Below are 14,717 nucleotides of genomic sequence, written 5' to 3' on the forward strand. Positions count from 1 at the left end.
TGCCTAGAGAAGTATTTATTTACTGAAACACATCAACTACTCTACTACTGGCGTTGGTCTGGGGAGGTGGGGGCAGGAACGCAGAGCTTCAGTGTATCTCGCATGTCATCTGGAACCACCTGTCCTCTATCTTCTAGCACTGTCCCTGGCCCCAAGTGCCTGTCAGAATGACTCTTAGGAATCTTTGCTTTTGACTTTAGTCATTTTCTATACACTGAAAAGGGAAGAAAAAAAATCAAAATATCAGAATTGCCCTGGGCCTTAATTTCTGGAACGGAGTTTGTGACTGGGACTGGCAGAGCATGTTCCTTTGTTTCTAAGTTCTATCACAACCTGAAACGCAGCTCAAAAATGAGGAATTCATTTTCTGAACCTCTTCAATGTGGGGTGTTTTTTTTTTTTTTTTTAAATAGGAAATGCCCATTGTGACTAATGACACACACAGGCTAATTCCTCCCCACATTTCCCAGCAGTATCCTCTGTCGTGTGAACCAGCTTGTTGTCAGAAATATTCACAACCTGAGCATTTTTGTCAGATAAAAACCAACCTATTTAGCAGATGAGCTTTGCAGGAGTCTTCCTGTTTCAGTTTCTTTCTGGGACTTTTTTTGTTTTTTAAACTAGATAAAAAGAATCTTTAAAATGACCTTTTAAAAGAATGTGTTAGAAGATAAATCTGAGCTAGGCGTGGTGGCTCAAGCCTGTAATCCCAGCTACATGGGAGGCTGAGGCGAAAGGAGGATCACTTGAGCCCAGGAGTTAAGACCAGTCTGGGCAACATCGCAAGACCCTCTATCTCCCTGTAAAAATATTCCAACGCTCCATGTTTCTTTCTACCCTATAAAGTGGTTGCAAGGGGAGAACCCAGGAGGGACTAGAGATGCTCCTAGGGGAATATCACATGACACCTCCCAGGAGAAAGGAAAGGCTCATTATCATGCATGCTGTTGTTTTGGGTCTGCGTTTTCTATTGTGCCAAGGTGCTCGGCCTCCGAAAGTGCTGGGCTCTTTCATCGTGCACAAGCCTATGCTGATGAAAAAGGAAAGGGAAGTGCTACCTTTGCACCCTGTCTGCTTCTGAGTTGGACACATGGGAACCCCAGAGCTGCGTGGGTGAAATTTGCCATCCGGAGTAGGAATTCCTTAAGAGAGGAAGGAAAATGTATTGACTTGGCCGGGAGACCAAAAACAAAAAGGACCTGCACTCTCCAGGAGGAAATTCAGAATAAAAACAAGACTTGCCACCACTTTCTTCCCATAGGGGCAGCAAACACTGAGGGACTTCATATTTTTCCCCATAATCAACAGGAACATTTACCTTACTGGCAGAGGTTTATCTTCCCCGGGATCTCCTCGTGCTTTTGGAAAATACTGAGATAGTACAACAAAGGATACAGCCCTTGAAAGATACGTGCCTGCTTTTTAATACAGAACTGCTGTCAAGTCAAATAGTTTAATGAAAATAGGCATGAAAGAGGCCAAGAGAAGGGTTTTGTCTTTAGTTTTGGATGGTACTCAGGAGTCAATGCAGTGGGGACAGACCTTGTTCTGTCCAAGTGGCACTGAGTCAAAGGATCTCAGCCTCAAATCCTGTTTTTTACCTCCTGTGTATGGCCTCATAGCTGTCTGAACTTGAAATTGTCACTTCTCCTCTCTCAGCCTCAGCTTCCTCTACTGCAAAATGAAATGCTTGGAGAAACTATTTTCAGTTCCCTGCAAAGAAGGCCGGGCATGGTGGCTCATGCCTGTAATCCCATGATTACAGGGATTGAGAGGCCAAGACAGGTGGATCACCTGAGGTCAGAAGTTCAAGACCAGCCTGGCCAACATGGTGAAACTCCATCTCTACTAAAAATACAAAAATTAGCTGGGTGTGTTGGTGTTTGCCTGTAGTTCCTGCTACTCCGGAGGCTGAGGCATGAAAGTTGCTTTAACCTGGGAGGCGGAGGTTGCAGTGAGCTGAGATTGCACCGCTGCACTCCAGTTTGGGCAATAGAGCAAGACTCTGCCTCAAAAAAAAATTCCCTGTAAAGAAATCTTTAATTCCAATACAGCCACTTGAAGTTGCTGCTGGGTTTTGGCAGACAGTTCTTCCCTTGGCCCACCAGGACTTGTATCTTGAGCTAAACTTACTACTTCTCAGAACAGCTTCCCAAGAGAGTCTGGGTCATTCTTTCTGGACAGCTCTGAAATGGGGTAAATTCTCCTTGACCTCTAACAGTTGAGCAGGTCCTGGTTTAGAAAAGGGAGTGGTTGAGATCTGTACACCCACGAGAGCTTCAGAGGCATCAGAATCACCCCGTTCACTGGCTGACAAAACAGAATGGACATCTCATGGAATCCCTATGGGGTGGTCTCTGAAATCTCTATAATTGGATGAAATTCCTGCCAGCTTAAATAATCTCTCAGGGCTGCGCGCAGTGGCTCACGCATGTAATCCCAGCACTTTGAGAGGCCAAGGCAGGCCGATCACTTGAGTTCAGGAGTTTGAGACCAGCTTGGCCAACATCGTGAAACCCCGTCTTTACTAAAAATAATAAAAATTAACTAGATGTGGTGGTGCTTGCCTGTAGTCCCAGTTACTCGGGAGGCAGGAGGATCACTTGGGCTTGGGGGTGGAGGTTTCAGTGAGCTGAGGTCACTCCACTGCACTCCAGCCTGGGCAACAGAGAGAGACTCTGTCTTTAAAAAAAAAAAAAAAAAAAAAAAAAATTATCTCAGATCTCTTCTGGCACTTTGAGAAGAAGGACATTGTTAACAGAGCTCCCAACACTGGAGTGAGACAGGGCTAGCCAGAAAGTTGACCACTGTCCCACCTTGCGTACATAAGCCACAAGACCTCTTCATGACATCTGTGCTCACTCTTGTCGGCTGGCCCTCTCCTCCCCATCTCTTGGACCTTCCAAATTCATCCATTCCTTGCAGCCTAGCTCAAATCTTTCTTCCTGTGTGACATTGTGCCTACCTATTCATCCAGCCCAAATTTGTTATCCTTTTTTTTTCTCTCCCTTGAAACCCATCCTAAACTGACTCACACATTGTCTCTTGTGACTCAGTGAGTTCAGGCTGGTAAGTCTTGGCCTTCTGGGGTGTGAGCTACTTCCTCCCAAGCAGGTGGCCAGGGACACATCTTTCCCGTGCATCCTCCTTGGTGTTGGGCACAGTGCCCATCAGAGGGTGGAATGCCCTGGGGTTCCATGCACTCGGGGCCTGCAGACTCCACTACAGGACCAGGGTCACAGTTGTATGCAGGCTGTTGTGGGTAGATGGGGGAAAAGTGTGGTAGCTAGGGATGTGAGCCACGTGCTTTCAGCATGTTTAAAGACATATGCCATCAGTGCCTGAAGGAGAGCCCCAGTCAGCCTGTGTTCCCTTTTCTGGCAACCGCAGGCCATGCCTTTCTCTCGTCCACTCCTTACAGCCTCATGACAACCCTCTTCCTCTTCAAGAATGGCATGGATGTCTACTGTAATTTGATTTTCTATCAACTAAAAGATGGTGAGGCTGTGGTCCTCCCTACTGTCATCTGCTGTTTAGTACATGGTTGTGTACCTTTTGAGTCAGTCTAAATCTGCCCTGTCCAATGGGGTAGCCACTAGCAACAAGTACAACTTAAATTTAAGTTAAATAAGATTGAATAAAAATTTAAAATCTAGTTTTCCAGTTGCAGCGAGCACATCTCAAGGCTCATTAACCACATAGGGCTAGCGGCTACCCTATTTATTGCACAGGGCAGATAGAGAACATTGCAATCATTGCAGAAAGTTCTATTGAACACTGCTGGTCTAGGCTGGGCTCAAGCCCTTGCCCTTCCACTTCTTTTCTGTGTGATCTTCAATCAGTTACTTAGCATTTTGGTGCCTCAGTTTCCTCATTTATAAAATAGAGAAAATAATAGTATCTACTTGGCAAAATTGTTGAGATTTAAATAGGATAATCTATGCAAAGGGAGTGTCAGAAAATGAGAACTCAAGGTAAGTTACAACAGCAGCAACGACAACAGCAGCTTAAATGTTGGCCCTGTTGGATCTGAATTCCATCTTCCCACCACAAAGAATAGCTTTGATACCACATACAAGGTGGCCTCTCAATAAATACTTAAATGTATGAGCTGAATTGAAAGGGAGTTACGTGGTTGCTAGATCCAGTAGGCTCTGTTGGGTCAAGACTGAGGTTTTCTCTGTGTACGTGCAGTTCCTTGGATCTGCCTGTGAACCAGAGGACATTTTGATGCTTTCACCTTTTCGGAAAGGACAGAAATTTCCCTGATTGTGGGCTTTCAGCCAGAGGTGAGCACGTATTGACCCTCTCCAGTTCTCTCCGTCTTTTTATTTTTTATTTTTTATTTTTTTTCCCACACTGAAAGCATATTCCCTCCTAAGAGGAAGTTTGTTTTCTGTGTCCTGGAAATGTCAGGCTCCCCAGAGAGCTTGAGGGTGGATCTGTCTCAGTCAAATGTCTCTTCCTCTGATGCAGTGGGTGACGCCCCCTGCTTTCTTGAATGACATCAGCTGAGCCGTAATCAAAGTGCTCACGCCTGACTCACCACGCACTGTGGAGAATTGACTTCCAGCATAGCGGGGGGTGGGGGTGAGGTGGAGGAAATGGCCCTTGGCATGTGAATGACTTCTTGACTTTTGACTCAGACAGTTTCAATTGTGGTCAGGCCTCAGCATTCCCGTGCATGTCTTCATTGCCTAAGGCTTCTTGACTTAATTCTTTGCCAGTTTACAGTAAACCTGAACATGGGAAGTCCATCCTGGGCTTCACGGGTCACTGCAGAAGGACTCCGGAGGACCAGGTTGCAGCAAGAGGGAGCTGGGAAATTAGAATACTTTGCCAACTGTGCCCAGATGCTGGCTTCTGAATTGTAACTTCCTAACAATATACAGGAGCTGAAGCACACGAGTCCATGCATTTTGGCATTTGGTGATGACTTACTGGGGGAGAGAAGGCATAGTTTGTGGTTTCAGGAGCCAACGTAGCATTAGGAGCTCACCTTGAATTGCTTTCAGAAGCAGAGAGATGTCAGCTGTTTCCCAGCCTCTCAGCCATCTAGTCTCCCTGGTAATTATAACTCATTGTTCCACTGACTTCCTTTCTCATTGGACAGTGTCTCAAGGGTGGACCTGTCTCAGGGCAGGGCTTTCAAAAGCAGTCGTAGATGATGCTCAAACATGTGTGCTGGGATTTTCCTAAAGCTCCCTAAAGTCTGACGACTGAGTTGTCTAAGAGCCAAACCAAGTCTAGCAAAAGTGAAAATTCATTTAACATCAGGGCTCTTTCCCTACCGAAACAATTGGTAGTTCATCACCTCATCCATCATCTGAAACTCGGCACTCGAAACCTCTTTTTCCTCCTGCTTTCTAGTGCATGGCAAGATAGAATTTTTTACTCTAGGATATGCTTTTTTCTAGATATTGACTTATTTGGGTCACTTGTTATTTTTCTATAATTTTAAAATTCCAGCAAATTTGCAATGATAGTCCAGAGAACTTTTATGTACCCTTCTTTACCAGATTCATCACCTGTTGACAATTTCCCCCATTTGCTCTCTTTTCCCCCAAATTAAAAATTATGGTAAAATACACATAAAATTTAACATCTTAATCATTTTTAAGTATGCAGTTCAGTAGTCGTAGTTATATTCATAATGTTACGCAACCATCATCACCATCCATAACTCCATTTGATAACTCTTTTCATTTTGCAAAGCTGCAACTCTCCCTATGACATAACACCATGTTTCCGCCTTGCCTCAGCCCTGGCAACCACCATTCTACTTTCTGTCTCTATGTTTTTGGCTACTCCAATTTTCACTTCACCATTTCTCTGTCTGACCATTTCTCTCTTTGTCTCTCGCTCTATTATCTGTCTCTTGTTCTGTCTCTCTTTTTATATACACATACATTCCCTTTGAGAGTAAATTGGAGACATTGTGCCTTTTAACTCCTAAATACTTCAGTGTGTATTTTCTAAGGATACTTTCTTAGATAATTGTAGTGTGGTTACTAGAGACCATTATATTTAAAAAAAATTATTTATATTTTTGTAGAGATGGGTTTTCCCTTTATTGTCCAAGCTAGTCTCAAACTCCTGGGCTCAAGTGATCCTCCCACCTCGACCTCCCAAAATGCTGGGATTATAGGCATGAGCAACCTTGCTCAGCCAAGGCTGATTTTTAAATGGAGGCAATAATGTTGAGATTGCATAAAGCTTAAAAAAAATGTTCTGTATGCCTTTCTTGAGTGTATTGCTACAAAATCAGAACCAAAACCAGCCAAGCAAACAAAACTCCCACACGTGTATTAAGGGCATACTATATATCCAGCAAGATGTTTGGAGCTGTGTCCAAAATGAGGAAAATATAAGACACTGATTTCTTAAATGTGAATTTTATTTTTTATTTCTGTAGAGATGGAGTCTTCCTACATTGCTCAAGCCGGTCTCGATCTCCTGGGCTCCAGTGAGTCTCCCACCTTGGCTTCCCAAAATACTGGGATTACAGGCATGAGCCCTAGCTAGGAAAATAATATAAACATGTAAAATGTTAAAAATCAAGGAAATATTTTAAAAGATCATATTAATTAGTTAAATGCAGATTCTTTGGGAAAAATAATTTAAAATACCCTTGAAACAACCATTAGAAAAATTGTAAATTCAGTATAAAAATAATACCTCAAACTTTATTTTTAGGCTGTATAAATTCCTTGTCTAATTATAAAATTGTAGCAGGATGTTGAGATAATTGGCAGTAAAGTTTTGATGGGATTGGATTTTTCATAACTTCAATCAAATCAGGATATGGAGCAAAAACTATTCCTTGTTTTAGTAGACAAAGCCTCCAATTCCCAAAGCAAGGGAAACTTGTACTGAAACACGTATGTAGTCTTTAAGTGTCTAAAGGATTGATGGAAAGCTAGATGGAAGCCAGCACATCTAGTATGTGCCATGCACATACTAGATATGTAGTATGTGTTAGGCACATAGGAGATATGTAGTATGTGTTGTTTGATGAAAAACAATGGCCTGTATTTGGAGGCAAAGACATGAAGCATGAATACATATCCTGGGGTACCAGAACTTTGGATTATTTATCTTCATCTGCAGAAGAAGAGGTGCAGTGAAACTGTATATACTATTTTTTGGTTTGTTTTTGCTGACACTTCTCCCTTGTTTGGTGAGAATTCAAAGAGGAGACAAGTGTCTGGAACAGGGTGCACACTCACCCTCACCATGGCCCATGTACAGAGTAGCCTTGGCCCTCTCAAAGAACTAGGATGAACAGAGAGAAGGTATTATTTGAAATGGACGATGATCCCAAATAGGGGTTGGTCCCAGTGCATGTTCAAAAACAAGACAATTGGCTGAAATCCACTGAAGAATTACAAGATGGTGACCTAAAATGGGAACCCTGAAATAATAATTAGGGCAACAAGGATAGAATCAAATGATTGGTGATCCAAGGAAGAGGAGTGAAGGAAGTAGGGTGGGTCTGAGTGAATAACGAAGATAGGATGCGGCATGTGGCTTTCATGTATTCACAGTGAGTCTGCATAGATGGGCTTCAGCCATTTTGGGTAAAGGATGGAGTAGACATAGAGTAGAACTTGATAAATGTCCTCTGAAATGAAAGACAGCAGTTCAGTACCTTATTATGCAGGTCATTAAGAACCACCAAAGAACCTCTGAACTGAAGACACTGTTGTCATCCTCTGCAAGGATTTGTAAGTATATTATCCACTCCTACCCCTCAGATGTATACAGGATTTACTACAGACATGGTAAAACAGCTATTCCCATCCTGAATTTGTAAACTCAGGAGCATAAAAGTCATAGATATGAAATGTGAAAATGGCATTCTACATTATGGATGTCAATAATTGCCCCCTGCAACAGCTTCTCATCCTTATTACTTGTCGTCATGTTACCCAGAATAAGTCCTGTCTCCTCACTTCCTTAAGCTCTTCTTATTTCTTTGTCCTCCACCCATTCTCAGCCACTCATTCCCCTAGTTACACTTGCAACTTTGTCATCACCAATAATTACATCTCCTTAATCTCAATCTCATGGCTCCCTTTCTTTGACCAACACCTCCACTCTTCTACCTCCTTCCTTCTAGTAGTCCAACGCCAATGACCATTCTATTCCATCAGACTTTCAATCCATTGGTCCTACCATATTTTCCCTGCCCTTCATCCCCTCACTGTCATGATTCCCTTGCTGTCTTGATTCCTTCTTCACCTATCTTAAATTCCGTGTTCAATTGTTATAACCCTTGCATATGTCTTTGACTCACTTTCCATTTTCTCATATATTCACTTTAACAAACTGCAGCCTTAATTAAATCCAGCTTTTTGCTTGGTGCCTGTATCTGTGCTTGGACAAATGTAGTTGGAGGAAAAGATATAATTACACTGGCTAGTTGCACTTTAAAATCACGACCTTGACTCTAAAATAAACTTTTTAATGCAGAGAAACAATTTTACTCTTTGTCCCTGGCCAATGCACACTCTCATTGTTCTAGAATTGCTTCATGATTTGTTACAGTCTCATTCCATGTACTCCCTCCCGTGCAACTGATTTTTAAATTGAATTTTGTCAAAGTAAAACAGGTACATAGTTTAACAAGTCAATAAATAATACTAGGTAGGTAACTAAGAAAGAGTAGTTCTGTGCCAAATTTCCTTTAATTCCCAATTCCCATGGTAATATTTTTAACTCTTATGTTTTCCCCCATAGACCATTATTATACTACCATTTCTTATTTTTTCAATGATAGTGCCTTTACACACACACTCATGTTATTCTTCTGACTGTTCTCGCATTCTTCCAGTATGGTTTTTTTCCCCCAAAATTTTTGGGTAAGTCACTTTTCAATGTTTATATTATTACTATGTAATTAATATTCACAGTTGAACTTACACAGTATGCTAGGATAACATTTTTTCTTCTTTTTGAAAAATAACTTTTGATTTTTTTCTTGGAATTAATTATTGCCACTTCTTTATTTGCAAAATTTTCTTTGCATCAGTTGTGAAATCTCTCAAACTTTCCCCTGGAATAGACCAGAAAATCTTGTCTGAGTGTGTTTACAACCTGTCAAGTATTCTGTTACTTATATTTTCTTCATGACTGTCTAGTCCAGAAGCCTCCTGCATCTGTTCTAGTCAAGCTGATTTCTCTCTAGAGAGAAATCTAGAGAGACTTCTAGATGTTTCTAACTAGAGCTGCTATCCTGGGACTTCTCTTCACTCTCATCCTGTGAATGCCTTCACCTTTCCTGTGTAGGAGCCTTGTTACCTCGTTTCCCTGTCTTTCTCCTTCCTGCTTAACTTTTCACTGAGGAGGAATGAATGGGTCAACCAGTAGCTTCCTGGGAAAGGTAGCTGGGAAGACAATTTTGGGGGCATATTGAAACTCTGAAATATCCTTATTTCACCTATATGCTTGACTGATAGTTTGGCTGGGTACAGAATTCTAGACTGACATCAATTTCCTCTCACATTTTGATGATATTGCTACATTGTTTTCTACCAGTGTTGCTAATAGGAGTTTTAATGACAGTGATATATCTTTTGTAAATGAACACTTTTCTTTTCCCACCGTTCACATAATTTTAGGCTTTTATCTTTTTCCCTGGTATTTACAAATACCACACGATGGACCATTATACAGAATATTTTTTCATCGATTGCACTGTTTTTTCAGTGACCCCTTCTGATCTGGAAACTCATATTTTTCAGTTCTTGAAGGTAGTACTGAAATTATAATAGAATTGTTACTCTTTATTTTCCCTCTTTTTCTTTTCTAGAACTCCTGTTAGTTGGCTGCTGTATATCCTGGATTGATCCTCTAGTTTCCTTACTTACTTCACAAACTTACTTTCTCTCTTTTTTCTACTTCCTGGGATATTTCCTCAACATTATTTTCAAACACTTCTGTTGGATTTAAATTTTTGCTATTGTATTTTTAATTTTCAAGAACACTTTTTTTGGGTAACAAAATACTGTTTATTGTTTACTTTTTAAATTGACAAAAATCATATATATTAATTGTGTACAACCTATTTTAAAATATATGTATATGTTGTGGATGGCTACATCGAGCTAACATAGGAATTACTTCATATATATACTTTTTTTTGGTGAGAACACTTGAAATCTATTCTCTTAGCAATTTTCAAGAATACAATACATTGTTATCAGCTATAGTCATCATTTTGTATCAAGAACTCTTTCTGACATTCTGAATGTATCCCTTTTGTATTGTGTTATGTTCTTTTTCATGGACTTTTTTCATTTCTTAATTTTTGGAGGCTGTCAGATATAAAATATTGCTATTAGTCCTGGACACGGCATACAAACAAAAAATTGTTGGCCTGGCGCGGTGGCTCATGCCTGTAATCCCAGCACTTTGGGAGGCTGAGGTGGGTGGATCACCTAAGGTCAGGAGTTCATGACCAGCCTGGCCAACATGGGGAAACCCCATCTCTACTAAAAATACAAAAATTAGCCAGATGTGGTGGCTCACACCTGTAATCCCAGCTACTAAGGAGACTGAGGCAGGAGAATGGATTGGACCTGGGAGGCGGAGGTTGCAGTGAGCTGAGATTGTACCATGGCATTTCAGCCTGGGCAAGAGAGCTTGAGTCTGTCTCAAATAAATAAATAAATAAATAAATAAATAAAATAAAAATACATAAAAAATACTGTTAAAGAGCACCTGAATGCCTCTGTCCCTTGATAGTTGGTGCTCAGTGCTGGGCATGAGATGTAATTTAAACGTTAGTTCTCATCATTCCAGGGAAATCTTTCTTCACTACTCTTGCCTTATGTCTTGTCTCAAAACTGAAGAGAATTGTTTTTAAATGCTGAGAAGGTTTGTGGGTGGTATCACTAAGGACATGAGAAGACACTGGTTAGACGAGTGGTGAGGATGTGAAAGGTGGCAGCACTTATGTAAATGTAAAACATTTGAAATTAATTTGTCAAGTCATTTTCTCAGATTGCATGAATACAATAGATTCTTGCATAGTGAAGTATAATTTTCCAGTAGTACCCGGTATCCATTTCTTGTTTCTCTTCAGGTTTTAATTGTGGTTTCAGAGTTATTCACGGATTGACATAATATTTGCTACAGTTGCTTCTAACAGCTGAAGAACATTTTCAATTTTAAACAAAAATACTCTTCGATTTGTGTATGTGTGGATCCAGATGTAACACTGTGAAATGTAATACTAATTCTTCATTGGCAAGTAGATGGACATTGAATTGGGAATAAATTTATTTTTATAAAGTACATAGTAAGATATAATTAAGTAAAAAAGTTAAATAAAATTCAGCTTTACTTAAATAATTTTGATTTAAACTTGATATTTTAAATTACTTTTTTTGTCTTTTAATTTTAATGGATTACTTTGTGTGCTTTGGAAAAAATACCTTTTTGAAACATATTATAAAAATAAACTTTTTATTTTTGAAATTTACTATTTGTTGAAAATATATTGAAATTTTGTAAACTTTGATACAAATATATTTTAAAATCTCATTACTATCAATAGAACATGAAACATGAAAATCTCAATGATAACAGTGATTTTGCTGAAATGAAGGCAAGGAAAATAAAGTTTATGAAATAAATAAGTAGTAATTATGAACTATGTTTGCTTTTATTACTGATCTACACACTGCTATTAGCCCAGCAACAGAACATTAGGAAAAGACAATAATAATTACATTTAGTCATTGTTGATATATATATATATACACATATATATGTATTTCTTTTGCCTCAAAAAGTGATATTTATTCAAAGAAAAAAAGATGTCCACTTCTTGTCTCCCTTCCTTCCCCTCTCCTGCTGCTCCTCAGCCCCCCAAGATTGAACTCTGACTGGGGCTAGGTAGCAGGACAGCCCCTCAGATGAGGTCAGCAACATTGAGGGGCATCTTCCCAGTGGAGGTGTTGTAGAAAGTCTCAGTGTCTTGAAGAGTTCTCTTGTCTTCTTCTTTCACCATGTTAATAGCCACACCCTTATGGCCAAACCGTCCACCTCGACTGATTCTGTGGATATACTTTTCCCTATTGGTGGGAAGGGCATAGCTGATGACTAAAGAAACCTACTGCACATCAGTGCCTCTGGCCTATGTCAAGAAAGACAACTCTTCAGCATGTGCATGAGAGGACAATCTATCCTGAAGGGAAGAGACTTAGTTGTCCATGTAGGAGCCAAGGAAGGCAGAGGAAATAAGCATCCCCTGTTCCCCAAAGACCTCAGGCATGCTAGATTCTATTCTAAGCTAGTACTTTCCTGAGAGGGGTACTGCATGTTCCCTTGGAGAGGGAGTCCCCTTGGATTGTTGATATTTTTTGATTTTTAGTTATTTAAAACCCTAGCTTTACACACGCTTTTCAATTTTATCGTTGTGAGGGAATATTCATCAAGATAAGAGGAGAGAGCATATTTTATTTGTTAGCTTGATCTATACTTTTAAATATTTAACCATATGGTACATGGGCTTTGATATATATTCTTTCCCTAGGTGACTTAGAGTCCTGGTTATTCTCTTGAGCCTAGGCCCAGAATTCAAGGCTACTGAAATTATTACCCGAGCCCTTCACTGTGTTCATGTCTTCCTTCCCCTGTCAGCCACTCCTCCTCTAAATTGGAATAGCAAAGCAAAATGGAGAATAACGTATGATTTATGTTCTAACAATCCATGGTTGAGATAGAAAATAGCAAGATGTTCTTTATATAATCAAGCACTTGTGGTGAGATGAAATGTCCTAGTATCTTTGAGAAGGAACCAATAAGCATTACCAGCTCCTTGAGGATAGAGGCTATGTAGAATTAATCTTTTTTCTTTAACTGTGCCTAGCAGAGTATCTTGCAAATTAGGGAATGTTTTTGGAAACAAGGTAACTTTGCAAGGCTTGGAAGATGAGTAGAGTTTGCATAGACAAAGGGTTGGAAGCATCTGAGCTGGGAATGCAATTGTCAGCAAGGTACAAAGGTACATGTGTGTACCTATGTATGTATGCATGTGTGTGTATGCATGTTTGTACAAAGGTACACACGTGTACCTGTGTATGGTGTGCATATGTGTTTATGAGACAGATGAGACTGAGGGTGTGAGAGGGGTGGGGGTAGAAAGGAAGAAATTTTAGCTCAGGTGAACTGGAAGGTATGCTGGAGGAAAGTTAGAAATTAGATGGGATAAAATAGGGCCCCGATTGATTCAAGACCTTGGAAAAAAACATTATTCTCAAGTTACATTAGGAACATGTGGAACAGAGAGGACAGTGCTGCTGTTGGAAAAAAGGTGATTTAATGGGTAATTGTGAATTATTGTAATTACTTCCAATCAAACAAAACAAAGGGGGAATAATTAAGACAGTGCCAACTTGTAAGAAATTTGAGTTTTAATGTCTGCAAAGCTCCAGAGTAAGCAGAAAGGAAAGCGCATTACCTACCTTACAACCAGGCACTTTTTCTAAAGACATTTTAAAGAGCCAATTTTTTTGAGTGCCTTTGCTTAACTATAAAGAAAGCAAAGAGAAGCAGGAAGGGTGATGGCCAGGAAAATTTGAGATGATTTTTCCCTTGTTACATAATGAAATTAAAAAAAAAAGTAGATAAGCGCATCAGTCCATCAGTTTCTTTGATTTTGGGCCAAGTCGAAATGTCCTCTGTTCTGTTTGCTCGTTTTTAAAAAGCTTCATGTTAACAAATTCTAATCCATTTAAGTCTTCTTTTGGAAGGACATTTATGCTCATAAGAAGATGCAACACCTGTCAAAGAAAATCTTGTGAGGTTGAGAAGATGAGCAGTTTTTATTAAAGTGAATCCAAAAAAGAACTGGGGCAAATTTATCTCCAGCACTCCTAGTCCTAAGAAAGGTGTTGGAGTATATTTAAGGGAAGGAGCTGGTCCCAAATGGTCCTTTTTTTGTTTGTTTTGTTATACAAAATACAACAAACATGCACCCCACAGTAGGGGAATTACCCTGTAAGTAAAAGTCATTGCAATAATATCGGGGAGTTCCATTGCTGGTCCTATTATCTGTTGGCTCTGTGACTTTGGAAAACTAATGCCACCAGAACTTAAAGAATTGAAATAGATGATTGCCAAGGTACACTTTAGGAGGAAGAAATGGAGGGCCAGGGGCAGGTAGGAAGTGGTTGTCCAGAGAAAGATTTGGGTGCTAAGTGTGTTCATTGTTCCTGGGGTTCACTGTTTCAAGGCTTTTGAGCCTTGTCAACTGACAGAGCAAGAAAATGTATGTATGTAGTAACTCATTATAAACACATACCTATAAATAGATCTGAATATAACTGCCTTGTCTATAGAAATCCAAACATAACTTCATACTGATAGCTCCAACTCAAATCCATTTCCAGATGGATCAGTCTAGCCTCCTCCGCTTGTTTAATTGCAACCTCCAACTCCAACAGTAAGAATCTGGCTCCCACCATTTGAGATCCATTTATTTACTTGTTCAGTTCTAGTATGTTTGTACAGCGGTATCATGATTGTTAAATTATACCCTGTGGGAAACAACTTTATCAACTAGAGTATAGTGCTTTTGTACAATTTGTTTTGGCTTTGATGTTACAGAGTCCACCCATTTTCAGGTTTGTTAGGTTAGTATCTCTCCCCCACCCCCTTCAGGGAGGTGGTTTTATACATTTGTAATACAATTAGATTATTTTGCC

The 14,717-nt window shown here is 39.9% G+C and overlaps 1 non-coding gene across 1 annotated transcript; it reads right to left on the minus strand.

Moving 5' to 3' along the window:
• Positions 1-12,219: 12,219 nt before the first annotated feature.
• LOC119618965 (small nucleolar RNA SNORA67) lies at positions 12,220-12,359 on the minus strand. Its single transcript, XR_005235307.1, has one exon. It is a non-coding gene; the product is annotated as a small nucleolar RNA SNORA67 (small nucleolar RNA).
• Positions 12,360-14,717: the final 2,358 nt, after the last annotated feature.

This window comes from Chlorocebus sabaeus, chromosome 8 (genome assembly GCF_047675955.1).
Source record: "Chlorocebus sabaeus isolate Y175 chromosome 8, mChlSab1.0.hap1, whole genome shotgun sequence".
Classification (NCBI taxonomy): Eukaryota; Metazoa; Chordata; class Mammalia; order Primates; family Cercopithecidae; genus Chlorocebus; species Chlorocebus sabaeus.